Genomic DNA, 12,469 nt, shown 5'->3' on the forward strand with positions numbered 1-12,469 from the left:
AATGGAGCTGAGCAGAAGCAGACATTTACCAGTCTCTGCTTCCTGTCACCGTCTCAGAACAACTGCCTCAAACTCTATTGCTGTGACATTCCTACCTTGATGGACAGACAGTAAGGTAGGATTGTAGGCACAAATAAGCTCTTTCTCAAGATTCCGTTGTAGATTATTTTATCACAGCAACTGGAGGAGCCATCATGACAGGGAGGAAAGATTTATTCATTTATTTTCTATCACAGTGCCAGTTCTCCTTCATTACCTGCTTGGGCCCATTTGCTAGAGGAGAATATCATAGAAGTGAGCGTGCATGGCAGGCAAGAACCATAGAGCAAGGCTCAGACCAGGGCTGAACTGTAACTCTTCAAGGCCTACACTGAATATGCAAATCCAAAGTTTTCATGGTGATTTAAGACCATATTAGCTGTGAATCCCTGTTAAGTTTTTTAAAAAGACAATTAAATACTACCAATATAAAATAGTGTCTTAAATAGAGTTTCTATTTCTGTGGTAAAACACCACAGTCGAAAACAACTTGGGGAGGAAAGGGTTGTTTCAGCTTGCAAGTTCACATCACATCTGCCATAGAAGAGAGTCAGGGCAGGAACCTGGAACAGAAGTGAGGAGATACCCATGGATGGGCACTGCTTACTGCCTTGCTCCCTGTGGCTTAGATTGTTTGCTTTTTTATACAACTCAGAATCACCTGGCCAGTTGTGGCACAACTCAAATTGAACCCTCCCCCATCAGTCATTAATGGAGAAAATTCTCCACAGGCTTGCCCACAGGTCTTTTCTAAACTGAGTTTTTCTCTTTCCAAATGACTATCTTGTCTCACATTAACAAAAAATTAACAAGGGCAAATGGTATAGAGTAAATGGTCCCATTCCAAAAGGAATGAATGGAAGAATAACAAGGAAAGATTGGATAAAAACATGACTAAAATTTGTCACGGCAAACATTGAATCATGAACTCTACTATCCAGTTGTACATGATGGCATTGTTTCAGCTCTAGCAGGCTTAGGTATCTCTTTCTCTATGGCTTTATTGCTTACAGCTCATATGGCCTATCTCTTGAGCTGGCTCTACTTAATGCCTTCAGTTTTCTTTGCCAGATATTCCACACTTGCATTATCTCCATCAATCTGGAGTGTCCTCTGCAATGTAGGCTTCAACTTTGAAGATTCATGTATATAACCCTCTAAGGTCTTAAGTTGGAATCTCACTTTGCTACACGTTATCTGACTCATGAGTCTTTTCTTTAAAATGATGAGTGTAACCCTCCAGTTATATAACCCATAATGGTATACCTCCAAAACGACAACCAAGACAGTCTATTTGCCAGGTGTAACTGTTTCCAAGTTAACTTGGGCATTGACTACAGAACCCACACAGCTCTCCCTTCTCATGAGGCTCTGTGTGATCAAGGACCTGTAGAGGTACTCTGTTATCAGGGGAGTTCATTTCAAATGAGTTCACAGGTTTACAAGCTAGAACCTGTGAAAAGTACAATCCCACACTAGTTGCTGAAATTCACTCAAAGCACTTGTATTATGGCCCCAGTGTAAAATGCTTGGCTTTTCTTTAATGAGACAAGTCTCTTTAATAACTATGGTTTCTTGTTCTAAAACTTTGAATGTATTTGTTATCTGATAAAACCACACTCTCCCCTACTTCTTTGCTCTACTGTTTGTGGTTCTCACAGGAAATCTGGCTAAAAGCTATCAGCAGTCACAGTGCCACAGTCTGAACAATTGTCTGTTTTGAAATCTCCTCTGCCAAATTAATTAGTCTATTACTTTTGACTTCAGTGGCACTTACATCTTGCTGATATGAGCAAAATATAATCAAAATCATTGACAGGATGTGGAGTAAGTTGCCTCTAGTTAAATTCTCGGTATAGTCAGCACTGTCATGAAGTTGCATATACTCTACTGACAGCCGTTCCATTGGTGATCCAGTCTTTAACTCTCACTCCATCTGCTATTCGGCTTTGCTCATAGTATTCTGTGGCTTTCCTACCCTGAAGCCCAAGCGTCTCCTACATTCTCCCATACACCAGGCCTAGGAATAACAGTGAGCTTTAGTCATAGAAATGATCCATTCCCACTATCCACTTTCTGTATTGATTCAGATTTTTTTCTTATCACTATGATCTAAGTATCTGACACATAGCATTTAAAGGAGGGCTAGTTTATTTTGAGTCATGAGTTCAGAAGTTTTAGTCCAACAGGGTGAGGGATTCATGGCAGGGCAGTACACAACAAACCACTATGGAAAGGGTACAGAGTGAAAGGAACAGGGAATGTCCAGGGACAACCTAAAGATCCATCTCCAGTGACTTATTAGGTCCCAGTGTCCAAAGTTTCCAGAATTTTTTGAAGCAGAAAGTCTAAACAGTCAAAACATCAGCTTGTAGAGGAAAGTTCAAATTCAAATCCCAACAGTTGGAGAATATACTTTGTAAGAGTGAAATTCCTTTAACATTATTGGGAAAGTTGCAGGGCTTATTGTATGGGCTTTTTCTTCAAAGTAAGTCCACTTGACAAATATACGTACTGTGGTCTTGCAGGATAGCAAAGTCTATAACGTAAATCAAGTTGTTTAGTTACTTTCAAGTCTTATGCTTCCTTCTCATATTCAAGATCATTTTCTGCTTACTTGTTTATTGTCTATTATTAACAGAGAAGCATTGAAACACCCCACTGTGATGCATGCTTGTCTGCTGTCCATATAAATCAAGAAGTTTCCCCTTTACATATTTTGCTTATGTTATTAAGTATATATGCATTTGCTGTGTACTTTGATGAACTTAACCATGAGTATGTATATGCATGCATGCATCTGTTTGTCCTTCTATTGATTATCATTATGGTTATGCTGTTGTTACTTTTTCTGTAGCATTGTTTTATTCCATAGGATACCTTATTTAGCTCAGATGTTAAAATTCTCATTTCTAAAAAATTTATTTTAAGCTTATCAGCATTGCCCTTATGTCCAGTTCTTCAGATAGCTGAGGTATAGCTATAATAAATAATAATAATAACAATACTATTCTTTTTTTAAAGAAAAAATGTATTAAAGATCTGAAAATCAACTCCTACAAGATTGACTTTTCCATAAGACTGCAGCTATACGATGCATTGCGTCTATCATGTTAACTCGTGCATTAGACACAAGTACAGAAACTATGAAAACAAGCCACCATTCTTTAACAATTGAGCGAAGATAAGATGCCTAAGGAACAACGTGGATGACTTGCAAATCATGGGCTCTTCAAGCACCACTTAAAAAAAAAAGTACAGACAGATGCGTGTGCAGTTATATACACTGAAGTGAACCTTTGGCACTAGCAATCAGAGCATTTTGACATAGAGCATTAGCACATTATAAAAGTGTTTAGTGTCAAAGGTACAGAATCACCAGCATGCAAAAGCAGTCTCGACCACTAGGCAAACAATCTATAGTATGTCCCTCTGCTGTCCATCACTGGTACACTGTTAGAAACTTTGAAATGAGGAAAAGAAAAGAAAAGTCATTCCTTTTATTTTCTTTATTTAAAATCAAACAGAAAACAAATACCAACTCTGTTGTACTTTGAAGACTGTCTTAGTCAGGGTTTCTATTCCTGCACAAACATCATGACCAAGAAGCAAGTTGGGGAGGAAAGGGTTTATTCAGCTTACAATTCCATACTGCTGTTCATCATCAAGGAAGTCAGGACTGGAACTCAAGCAGGTCAGAAAGCAAGAGCTGATGCAGAGACCATGGAGGGATGGTCTTTACTGGCTTGCCTCCCCTGGCTTGCTCAGCCTGCTCTCTTATAGAACCAAGAACTACCAGCCCAGAGATGGTCCCACCCACAAGGGGCCTTTCCCCCTTGATCACTAATTGAGAAAATGCCTTACAGTTGGATCTCCTGGAGGCTTTTCCTCAATGGAAGCTCCTTTTTCTGTGATAACTCCAGCTGTGTCGAGTTGACACAAAACTAGCCAGTACAAAGACCATTAGTGTATGTCACTTGTACAAGAGAAAGACTAAGAACCAAACTGTTTACAGAGATCCAAACACAAACGAAAGGGAGCACACGCTTGCACGGCTTTGCGGTGGTCCTCAGGAGGAGCCACTTCATCATCACTGGCACTGAACAAAGTTGCAGAATTCTTCGCCAGGTTCTTGAGGAAATCATGTAGATAGTTTGGTAATAAAGCAAGGGTTTTCTTATCTAGAGGTGTATAGGCCAACATTGCTCCAATTAGCACAAATAATCACAGTAAATGTGGCATTCCATACACCTGGGACATGGTGCATCTGGGTGATCCCCAAGAATTTCAGTATACTGTGGTCTCTCAAATTTGTAGAGTAGCTGAGTGCCCAACATTGAAGTAGCCCTTTATCCTTGCCACAACCTCATGAACAGCACACTCCTAATTATCTGTATTTCCCCAAGACTTCTCATAATTTGCATAATCCTTCAAAATGGAATCCACATTTTTTCTTGGCAGGAAGATAAAAAGCTGCTTTTTTCTAGGGATCAACTTCCAGTCATCTACAGGTCACCATTTCAGCTCACCAGGAAGCTTCACTTTAACTTCAACTCTGTTCACTAATGTTTCTTCATTTTCAGCGGTAGGATCTACCAGGGCTCTCTTCTTCCCAGGAGGCTGATTTGTCTCACTGATCCTGCCACCATCTCCCTAGCCCAGTGTTTTCTGCTTGTTCTTTTTGTTTTCACTGTCCCTAATTCTTACTTCAGGAGGGCATGCATTGCTCTCACCTGCACTACTGGCCTGTCGGACTGTCCTGTAACCAGAGCTGGAGATCTCTGTGGGCTCAATCAGTCCCAGAGGCCAGCTACAAGGGTGACTTGAAGCGTTCTCTTCACACGACCTGGTGGAGTTGAGATCTGAAGAAGGAAAGGACGGGAGGAACATTTGGTAATCATCGACTACTGTAATGGATAAAGTACTTCACTTGTTTGTCCTTTACAGCAACTTTTACACACTTTGTTTCATAAAGAGGGTGCCCATGAAGTCACAGCACTTGCTCACTCTCCTGGAACTTAGGCTTTGGGTCCTGCTTGGGTGCCATTTATAAGTGCCTTTCTGCCTTCTCCTCCTCCCAACAACCCCGACTACCAACAATACTATTCTAACATCTTTCAGTTCTGGGTATTATGATCATTGGTTTATCATATGGGTGATAATTCTTTGAATGCCTGGTAACCTTTGATTCAATGCCAGGCATTGTGAATTTTCCCTTAGTGAACGTTGAATTCTTTGTACCTATAAATATTATTGACTTTTTTTTTTTTCTGTTGGAATCAGTTGAGTTGCTTGGAAACAGTTTGATTCCTTTTATGTCTGTCCTGCTTTTAAGATTTGTTTGCTAGGACAGAGCAGTTTTTAGTCTAGGGCCAATTATTTTCCACTTCCGAGACATGACCCTCCAAGGACTCTCCCCAGTGTTCCATGAATTATGAGGCATTTCTGTCTGGCTGGTGAGAATCAGGTAGAAGGACTCTCAGGATCAGCACATTGCCATCCAAGCAGGATTTACTAGCTTGAAAGTGCCAGAAGTACAAGGAGCAGGGTAAACAGCCTGTGGAGGGAGACCTGAATTGATTCCACTGAGACAGACAGGAATTTACAAGAATCCTGTCTCAGTGGAATCATACAGGGTGTGTTTAGCTCCATCATAAAGGTGTTTGAGAAGCCACAGAAAAAGCTGTTCACCAAGAGAGTCCCTGAGACGTTCGGTATCTGAGACTTTAATTGGAGACTGGTCACATCAGCATCTTCTGCTTGTACCAAGCTGACTTCAAGATTCCCAGAAGGAAAGCAAATGCCTAGCATAAACCATTGTTTTAGTTCTCTCCTTTCTGTTTTAAAGAAAGGGAGTTGAAACGGATTGCCATGAAAAAGGACAGGATGACTCTGAGTGGTGGTGCACTGACCTGCAATCTTTCCCACCTGTGAAACAAAAGTGGTATTCAGTAGAAACTACACTTGAAATTTTGAATTTCAAATCCTTCCCTGTCTACAATCTATAATAAAAAAACACTCTTTCAGGATTCTTGTAGAAGTAAGAAGCTGTGGGCATGGAGTCAGCCTGTGGCCCCGAGAGGAACGACTGATGTTTTTCAGTGGACTGTGTAGCTAAATTAGGATGTTTGGTAGGTAGTTTGACTTTGAGGATTTTTAACTCATTATGCACTTTTGGTAAGTATCTACATTACAAGCACCTGTGTATATTACTATGGTATATACCCTGTGTACCCTATTATTAGGATTACACATTTTTTTCAATAACATTCATAAAAAATAAACTTTTTGTTTGCCAAATATTTCCTGCTTCAACTACTCAACACTGCTGTAGTAACAGCAAAGCACATGGGCTTATTTACTAGTGTATACTAAAATGGTTATATTATGTATTTGAAGCATGTATATAATGTGCTTTGATGAAATTCCCTGCTAATTGTCCTCCCTTCTTCCCATGCCCTCTTATGTCGACCTTATTCCTCTCCTAAACACCCTTTACTCCTCATGCCTTTTCATTTCTTAGATCACACAGCTATTAGGCATAGCTTTCTGTTACAATAGCAAATGACAAACACTATCAACTTTTGTTCCCAAATTGCCAGTGGTCTCTGATTCAAGCCTAGTGTAATATTAGTGGAAAATGAAGGGGTAGCTTGGCTGCCAAGGTGGGGCATTGATGGCCAATGACTTACTTCCCAGTTTTTTCATGATGATGACAGCTTTCCCATGACCTTTTGATAAGTTTATCATCTTGTGATTAAATGTTTCTGAAACCTTAGCAATGTGTAACTTTCAGTTTGAGAACAATGGGAAATGGGTTGTCTACTTTTTTGGTAAAGTCTGAAGAGGGAATTGTAAAAGAAAAGAGGCAGAAAGAACAGCCTCTCTTGTCAGCCTTGACCTGACACTGGTCTCTGTACCAACACACAGGGAGAATGGGGGATCTACACTCATGCAGGTCTAACTCTCAAGATTCTTAGAGCTGATGAAAGTTCTTCAAAGGGCTTGAGAATGACTCTGCTCAGACCCTTGGAGTAATCAACAGCCTTTCTCTTTTGAGGGACTTGGACAAATGTAGCTGCTGTAAAATCCTTTGTCCTGAGTTCTGTTGGTGGAGGATCTTCTTGCTTTGAGATGCATGTTGTCATCTTATCCTAGATAAATGCATGTGTGCATATGCCTCCTTTTCACCCCAGGCCAGCCTCTGGAGGAAGCCCAGCTCAGATACTTGCTTTCTTTCAAGAAAAAGAAAAACATTATTCTCATCTATAATTTTAAGATTCAGGAAGCAACAGAGATAGCTATGCACATAGAATTTTATGTTGTCTACTTAGCCTATCTATATCTTGGCTTCTTTAAATTCAGAATAGGAATCATAGTAGAGCTCACATTGTGAACAGTTATAAGGATGAAATTATTGTTAGGATCTGGGTTCCTACCCTTCCTTCCTACTCTCTCAACACTCCCATTTCTTCAAGATTAACACAAAGTTTTGTTTTTTTTTCAATAATGTTTCTTGGAAACTCAGTGTTAGATGACAGTCATATTACCAGGGACTCAACTCCTCCAAAAAACTGTTACTCTCAAAGGAATCCTGGCGAATTGTTGGGAAATCTTCCTTCTGTCTTGTTGCCCTCAGTGTTGATCGGTGATGGCTGCCATAGATGAGTATGAGTCTTTAAGATTTACTATTTTTCCCTTTTGGAAATCAAACCTGTGCACACCAGGCAAGCACTGTACATTGATCAGTTTCTGCAGTTTGACACCCATTGTTCTATATTTGCTCCTGGAAAGAGGATCTGCTGTTTCTGGAAGATCAACCTTTAGCTGTCAACTTGCTGCTGCCTCAAACCCAGCAGTTTGACTGGAGAATATTGGTTTGGAGATGGGTTGGAAAGACTTGTGGAGCTCACTTAACTCATCATAGCTTCCATAGAGCCTGGAGCTGATATTTGGCTACAACATGATTGTTTGATAAATGTGCACTGAATAAACAACTTGGCACTTAGGCTTGTCTTGATTATTTCTTCAAATGAACCAAAGATTAAAGATCCATCTATTAGACAGACTCATGCATGGCTTCTTTGTTCAACACAGAAGGCTAGAATTGCACAATGGTTGGTATATGGGTTTTCTTTTTAAATCAGACTTATTTCCACACTCTGGACGTCAAACTTTTATATCTCTAGAATTGGGATACTCATAAGGCCTGTCTCCTTGGGTTGTTGCGAGACTTACATAAGTCTACCCATTTCATGTGGTGTGGTTAGCATAGTGACTAATGTACATAAAGTACTCTGTAATTGTAGCTGTTATTGTCCAGTGATTTGAGTGTCAACATGGCTCATAAAGTGGGTGTGGTAGGTACTAGGAAATACAGAGATGAATACACGGTCTCACAGTTCTTACAGTTTTCTGGGGGAATCTGTGAAGAAGATGGCACAGAGGTGTGTTCCATGGAAGCTGTGTCACAGCTGTGCTGAAAGCAGTGGGAGAGTACAGAAGGGACTTCTCATTCAATTGTGAGCCAACATGTGGTTGCTGGGAATTGAACTCAGGACCTCTGGAAGAGCAGTCAGTGTTCTTAACCACTGAGCCATCTCTCCAGTCCTTCTCATTCAAATGTGAAGGGTCTTGAGTTAACAAAAGCTATTGAAATCTCCCCTTGAATCACTTACATTAATAGATATGTTCCATATGGCAGATGATGACCTATAAATTATATCCATTTCTTTAAAAGGTACAATTTAGCCCCACTGAGTATTGTAAGATTTAAAAAAAAAAAAAAACAAACCCTACATTTCAAACACACTGACCTTGGAGCTACCAATCAAGCAGAGTTTTCAGAGTCACCAAGGAAAGAACAGTTCATGACCATTTTTTCCTGTAAGGGAAACTGTATGAATTCCAGTGTGAACAAATAAGCGTTATAGTAAAAAAAAAAAAAAAGATAATGGAAATATTAACTGCCCAGGGGGACTTGGAAAATGCTTCACAGGAAGATTCTATTTGAACTTTGTATTGATTGTGTTTGAACTGAATATTAGAGCTTGAGTTGGAACTCATCAGATGGGCAAGAACACTGAAGGGAAGGAAACAAGCACACAGACTCCCAGAGCCCCAGAATATCAAATGTCTTGAGGGAATTTTAAATAATTCAACTTGACTGCAGGTTAGGGGTTGCAGAAGGAAGGGATGAACAATGTTTAGACATGGAGTCTAAAGGACAGGTCTTGCAGGGTCTCCCTTGTATTTTTGTGAAGCTTTAAATGGTTTGGAGATGATGGAAAGGGTAGGAAGAAAGAGCCCTGAATGCAGTCACATTTTGGAACCATTGGTCTGGTTGATAACAGATCAATAGCCATGTGAAGGAGAGATGAGTTCTAGAGAAGGAGTAGTCTGGAGATGGACATTTGTTGGGTTTGATGCCACCATCAATAAAGTGGTTTCCTTCTGTTTTAAGATGCTGTGTAGCACATCTTAACCGACCTGGTGCATATCAGATATTCATGTTATGATTCATAATCACAGCAAAGTTACAGCTATGAAGTAGCAATGAAACTAATTTTGTGATGTGGGTCACCACATGAACAACTGTATTAAAGTGTCACAGCATTAGAAAAATTGAAGACCACTGTTCTATAGGAACTGTCTTATAAACAAGCCCTTGTATGAATAAAGTAGAGGGCACATAAGATACCAGGGTCCCATTGCTTCTGAAAGATTCTGTCCTCCTCCAGATTTTCACTGCTCATATTTCATTTATGAAAATGATGTTCAGATGTAGTGATAGGAGATTAGCTTATTGCCATATGGCCATGCCTCAACTCCTCTAGCACATTCACAGAGATGCGTTCCCTTGTATTTTGTGACATAGGCTTTGCTGACTTAGTCTTCAAGCATCACAAGAAAAGTTAGAGCTTACTGAGCCCAATCTTGTTTAAGAGGAGGTAAAGCCTCTTTGAGTGATGTGTTTTCCAAGGATACCTGTCTGTGGTAGTTTGAATGAGTCTCTTGCCTGTAAGTCTTAGGCACGTGAAGACTTGGTCTGCCATTGGTGGCTGTTTGGGGAGGATTGAGAGGTGTAGCTTTGCTGGAGGAAATGTGTCTCTGTGAGTGGGCATTGAGGTTTCAAAAGACTATTTTGTGTTAGCTCCCTCAGTTTCCTGTTTGTGGTTCAAGATGTGAGCTTTCACTGCTGCTTCAGCTGCCTGCTGCCTAATACCCCAACTCTATCACCATGGACCCTAAATCCCTGGAACTGTAAGCCCAAAATAAACCTCTCCTTCTATAAATTACCTTGGTCTTGCTGCTTAATCACCACAATAGAAAAAGAAACTAAGACATTTGGTCACAGTTTTGTTTTTTTTTTGTTGTTGTTGTTGTTGTTGTTGTTGTTCTGTGGCCTAATCTTTCCTTACTATTTTTCTAGTCTCTAGCTCTACAAATAAACCATCAAGTTAAACTAAACATGATTTTCGAGGCAGTCATGGGAGGCAGAAAGCATAGATTCTGATTCTACATCCTGACTGGATAGGCTAAAAGTGGAAAGGTTAAAACTGGATAGGTTAAAACACATGTAAGGATAAAAGAAAGGCAAGCTCACTATACGAAAGAGATTGATAGCAGGTAGAGATGAGACACAGGTGTGGAGATTAGATAGATTCAGAGGTGGCCAGCAGCAGACTCCAGAACCAGCTTGACATTGGGTTCCATCCCAAACCCGACACAAGAGATCTTGGCACTTCCCTGATACTGCTGAGACTCAAGTTGCTCAGTGTTGAAGCACTGAAATAACAGGTGTTTTAGAACTCAATTCCATCTCAATTCCCAGTAGCTGGAAAGTCCCCTTGGAGGAAAGGGTGGAAGAGGTAAAGAGGGTGAAGAAAGGAGGGGTTTTAACAGTTGGCAGGCATGAGGGCTGGAGCCAAAGGGCTAAGAGGACTTGGCATAGCAGAGGATCAAGGAGGGTGTCAGTATGGCAATGGAAGAGGTTTTAGTAAGAGTCATGGGGCATGGCTAGAGGACATGTAAGACAGAGTAGAGAAGGCTTGGAACTTTCCATGAGGAAAGCTTGAGATTATAGTCATCAGGTTATATAATGCTTGGACTGATGGTGCTCAGGAGATATCTAGTGCCAGAGACCAAGGTGAGCTTTGTGTCACTCAGGTTTGCTGCCAAGTTAAATAGATTTGGCTTGGGCTATTCCTGGGCTTAGCAAAGCTAAATAAATTTCTTTCCTTAGAATTTCCTTTCTAAAAGCTAATATCTACACTGAATAGTCAAGAAGAAAATAAGATTACTGTGTTTTGAGATTTTATTTGCTCTCAGTGTACAGCTATATCTTAGGTAAAGTGCACTAAGATCGCATGTATTATCCAGAGAAACAAGATCCAAACAGTTCTTCTGCCCAACAGCCAAAGAAGCTCACATGAGGCTCTCTGGCAAGCTCTTATCTGCTCATTATTACATTGTTGAAAGTAGTGCCCACCTCTCAGAGGTTTTCAGAGATTTCATTGAAGGCTCTGTTCCTTATTACTTTAGATTTCTCTGGCTTCATCAGCAAAGTATGTCATTCTAAGACCTCAGACAAAAGCAGCATGAGGTCCCCAAGTTCTGGATGCTGGAAATCTGCGTTTCAGGGCTTCGGAGCATATCCTAAGGACCATGAAGAAGAATCTGCTCTGGACCTCAAATTGACTTTTATTATTGTCATCTTTCCTCTGTGAGCAGCTGTGTTCAACTTTCTCCCCTTCATAGGGACATTAGTTATAGGCTTATAGATCATTCTAAAAACTTCACTGTAATATGGTTACCTTTATATAGACCATATCTGCAAATAAAATCACATTTCCAAATGAGAATAAGGGATTCAGCATATGAAATTAAAGCAATACAATTCAGTCTAGGAAACTCTTCAATATTTTATTTCTTATTGAGGGCCAAGAGAATGTTTCCAGAGGAGTGGCCAGCATCTTATGAGATGGTTACCATGGTGCCCCGAGTAGACAGGTGTGCTTGCCCTGTGATATGAATGGTGGGTACTACTTCTGGCTATTTACCTTTGAGCATACATTCTGTATTTTCTGTCCCACCTCACAACACATGGGTACACATGGTATACATTTACATGCATGCATGTATGTACAAACTCTGTCTCTCTGTTTCTGTGTCTGCCTCTGTCTCTCTCTGTCTCTGTGTCTCTGTCTGTCTCTGTGTCTCTGTCTCTGTGTCTCTTGTCTCTCTCTGTCTCTGTCTGTCTGTCTGTCTGTCTGTCTCTTTCTCTCTCTCAGGGATTAGGTAGTAAAGTATTTGGCTCATATTGTTTCCTCTCTTGATATTCAACGTGTGCTTTCTCAGTAGCTATTTTCACCGTGATTACAGATTCATGAGATAATTTCAGCCTTTATATCGATCAACACAGTGTTGG

The 12,469-nt window shown here is 40.4% G+C and overlaps 1 pseudogene; it reads right to left on the reverse strand.

Annotated features, from left to right (window-relative positions):
• Nucleotides 1-4,032: 4,032 nt before the first annotated feature.
• On the reverse strand, nt 4,033-5,086 carry LOC110307302 (annotated as a pseudogene).
• Between the last annotated feature and the right edge of the window lie 7,383 nt (nt 5,087-12,469).

Source organism: Mus caroli, chromosome 12 (assembly GCF_900094665.2).
Source record: "Mus caroli chromosome 12, CAROLI_EIJ_v1.1, whole genome shotgun sequence".
Taxonomy (NCBI): Eukaryota; Metazoa; Chordata; class Mammalia; order Rodentia; family Muridae; genus Mus; species Mus caroli.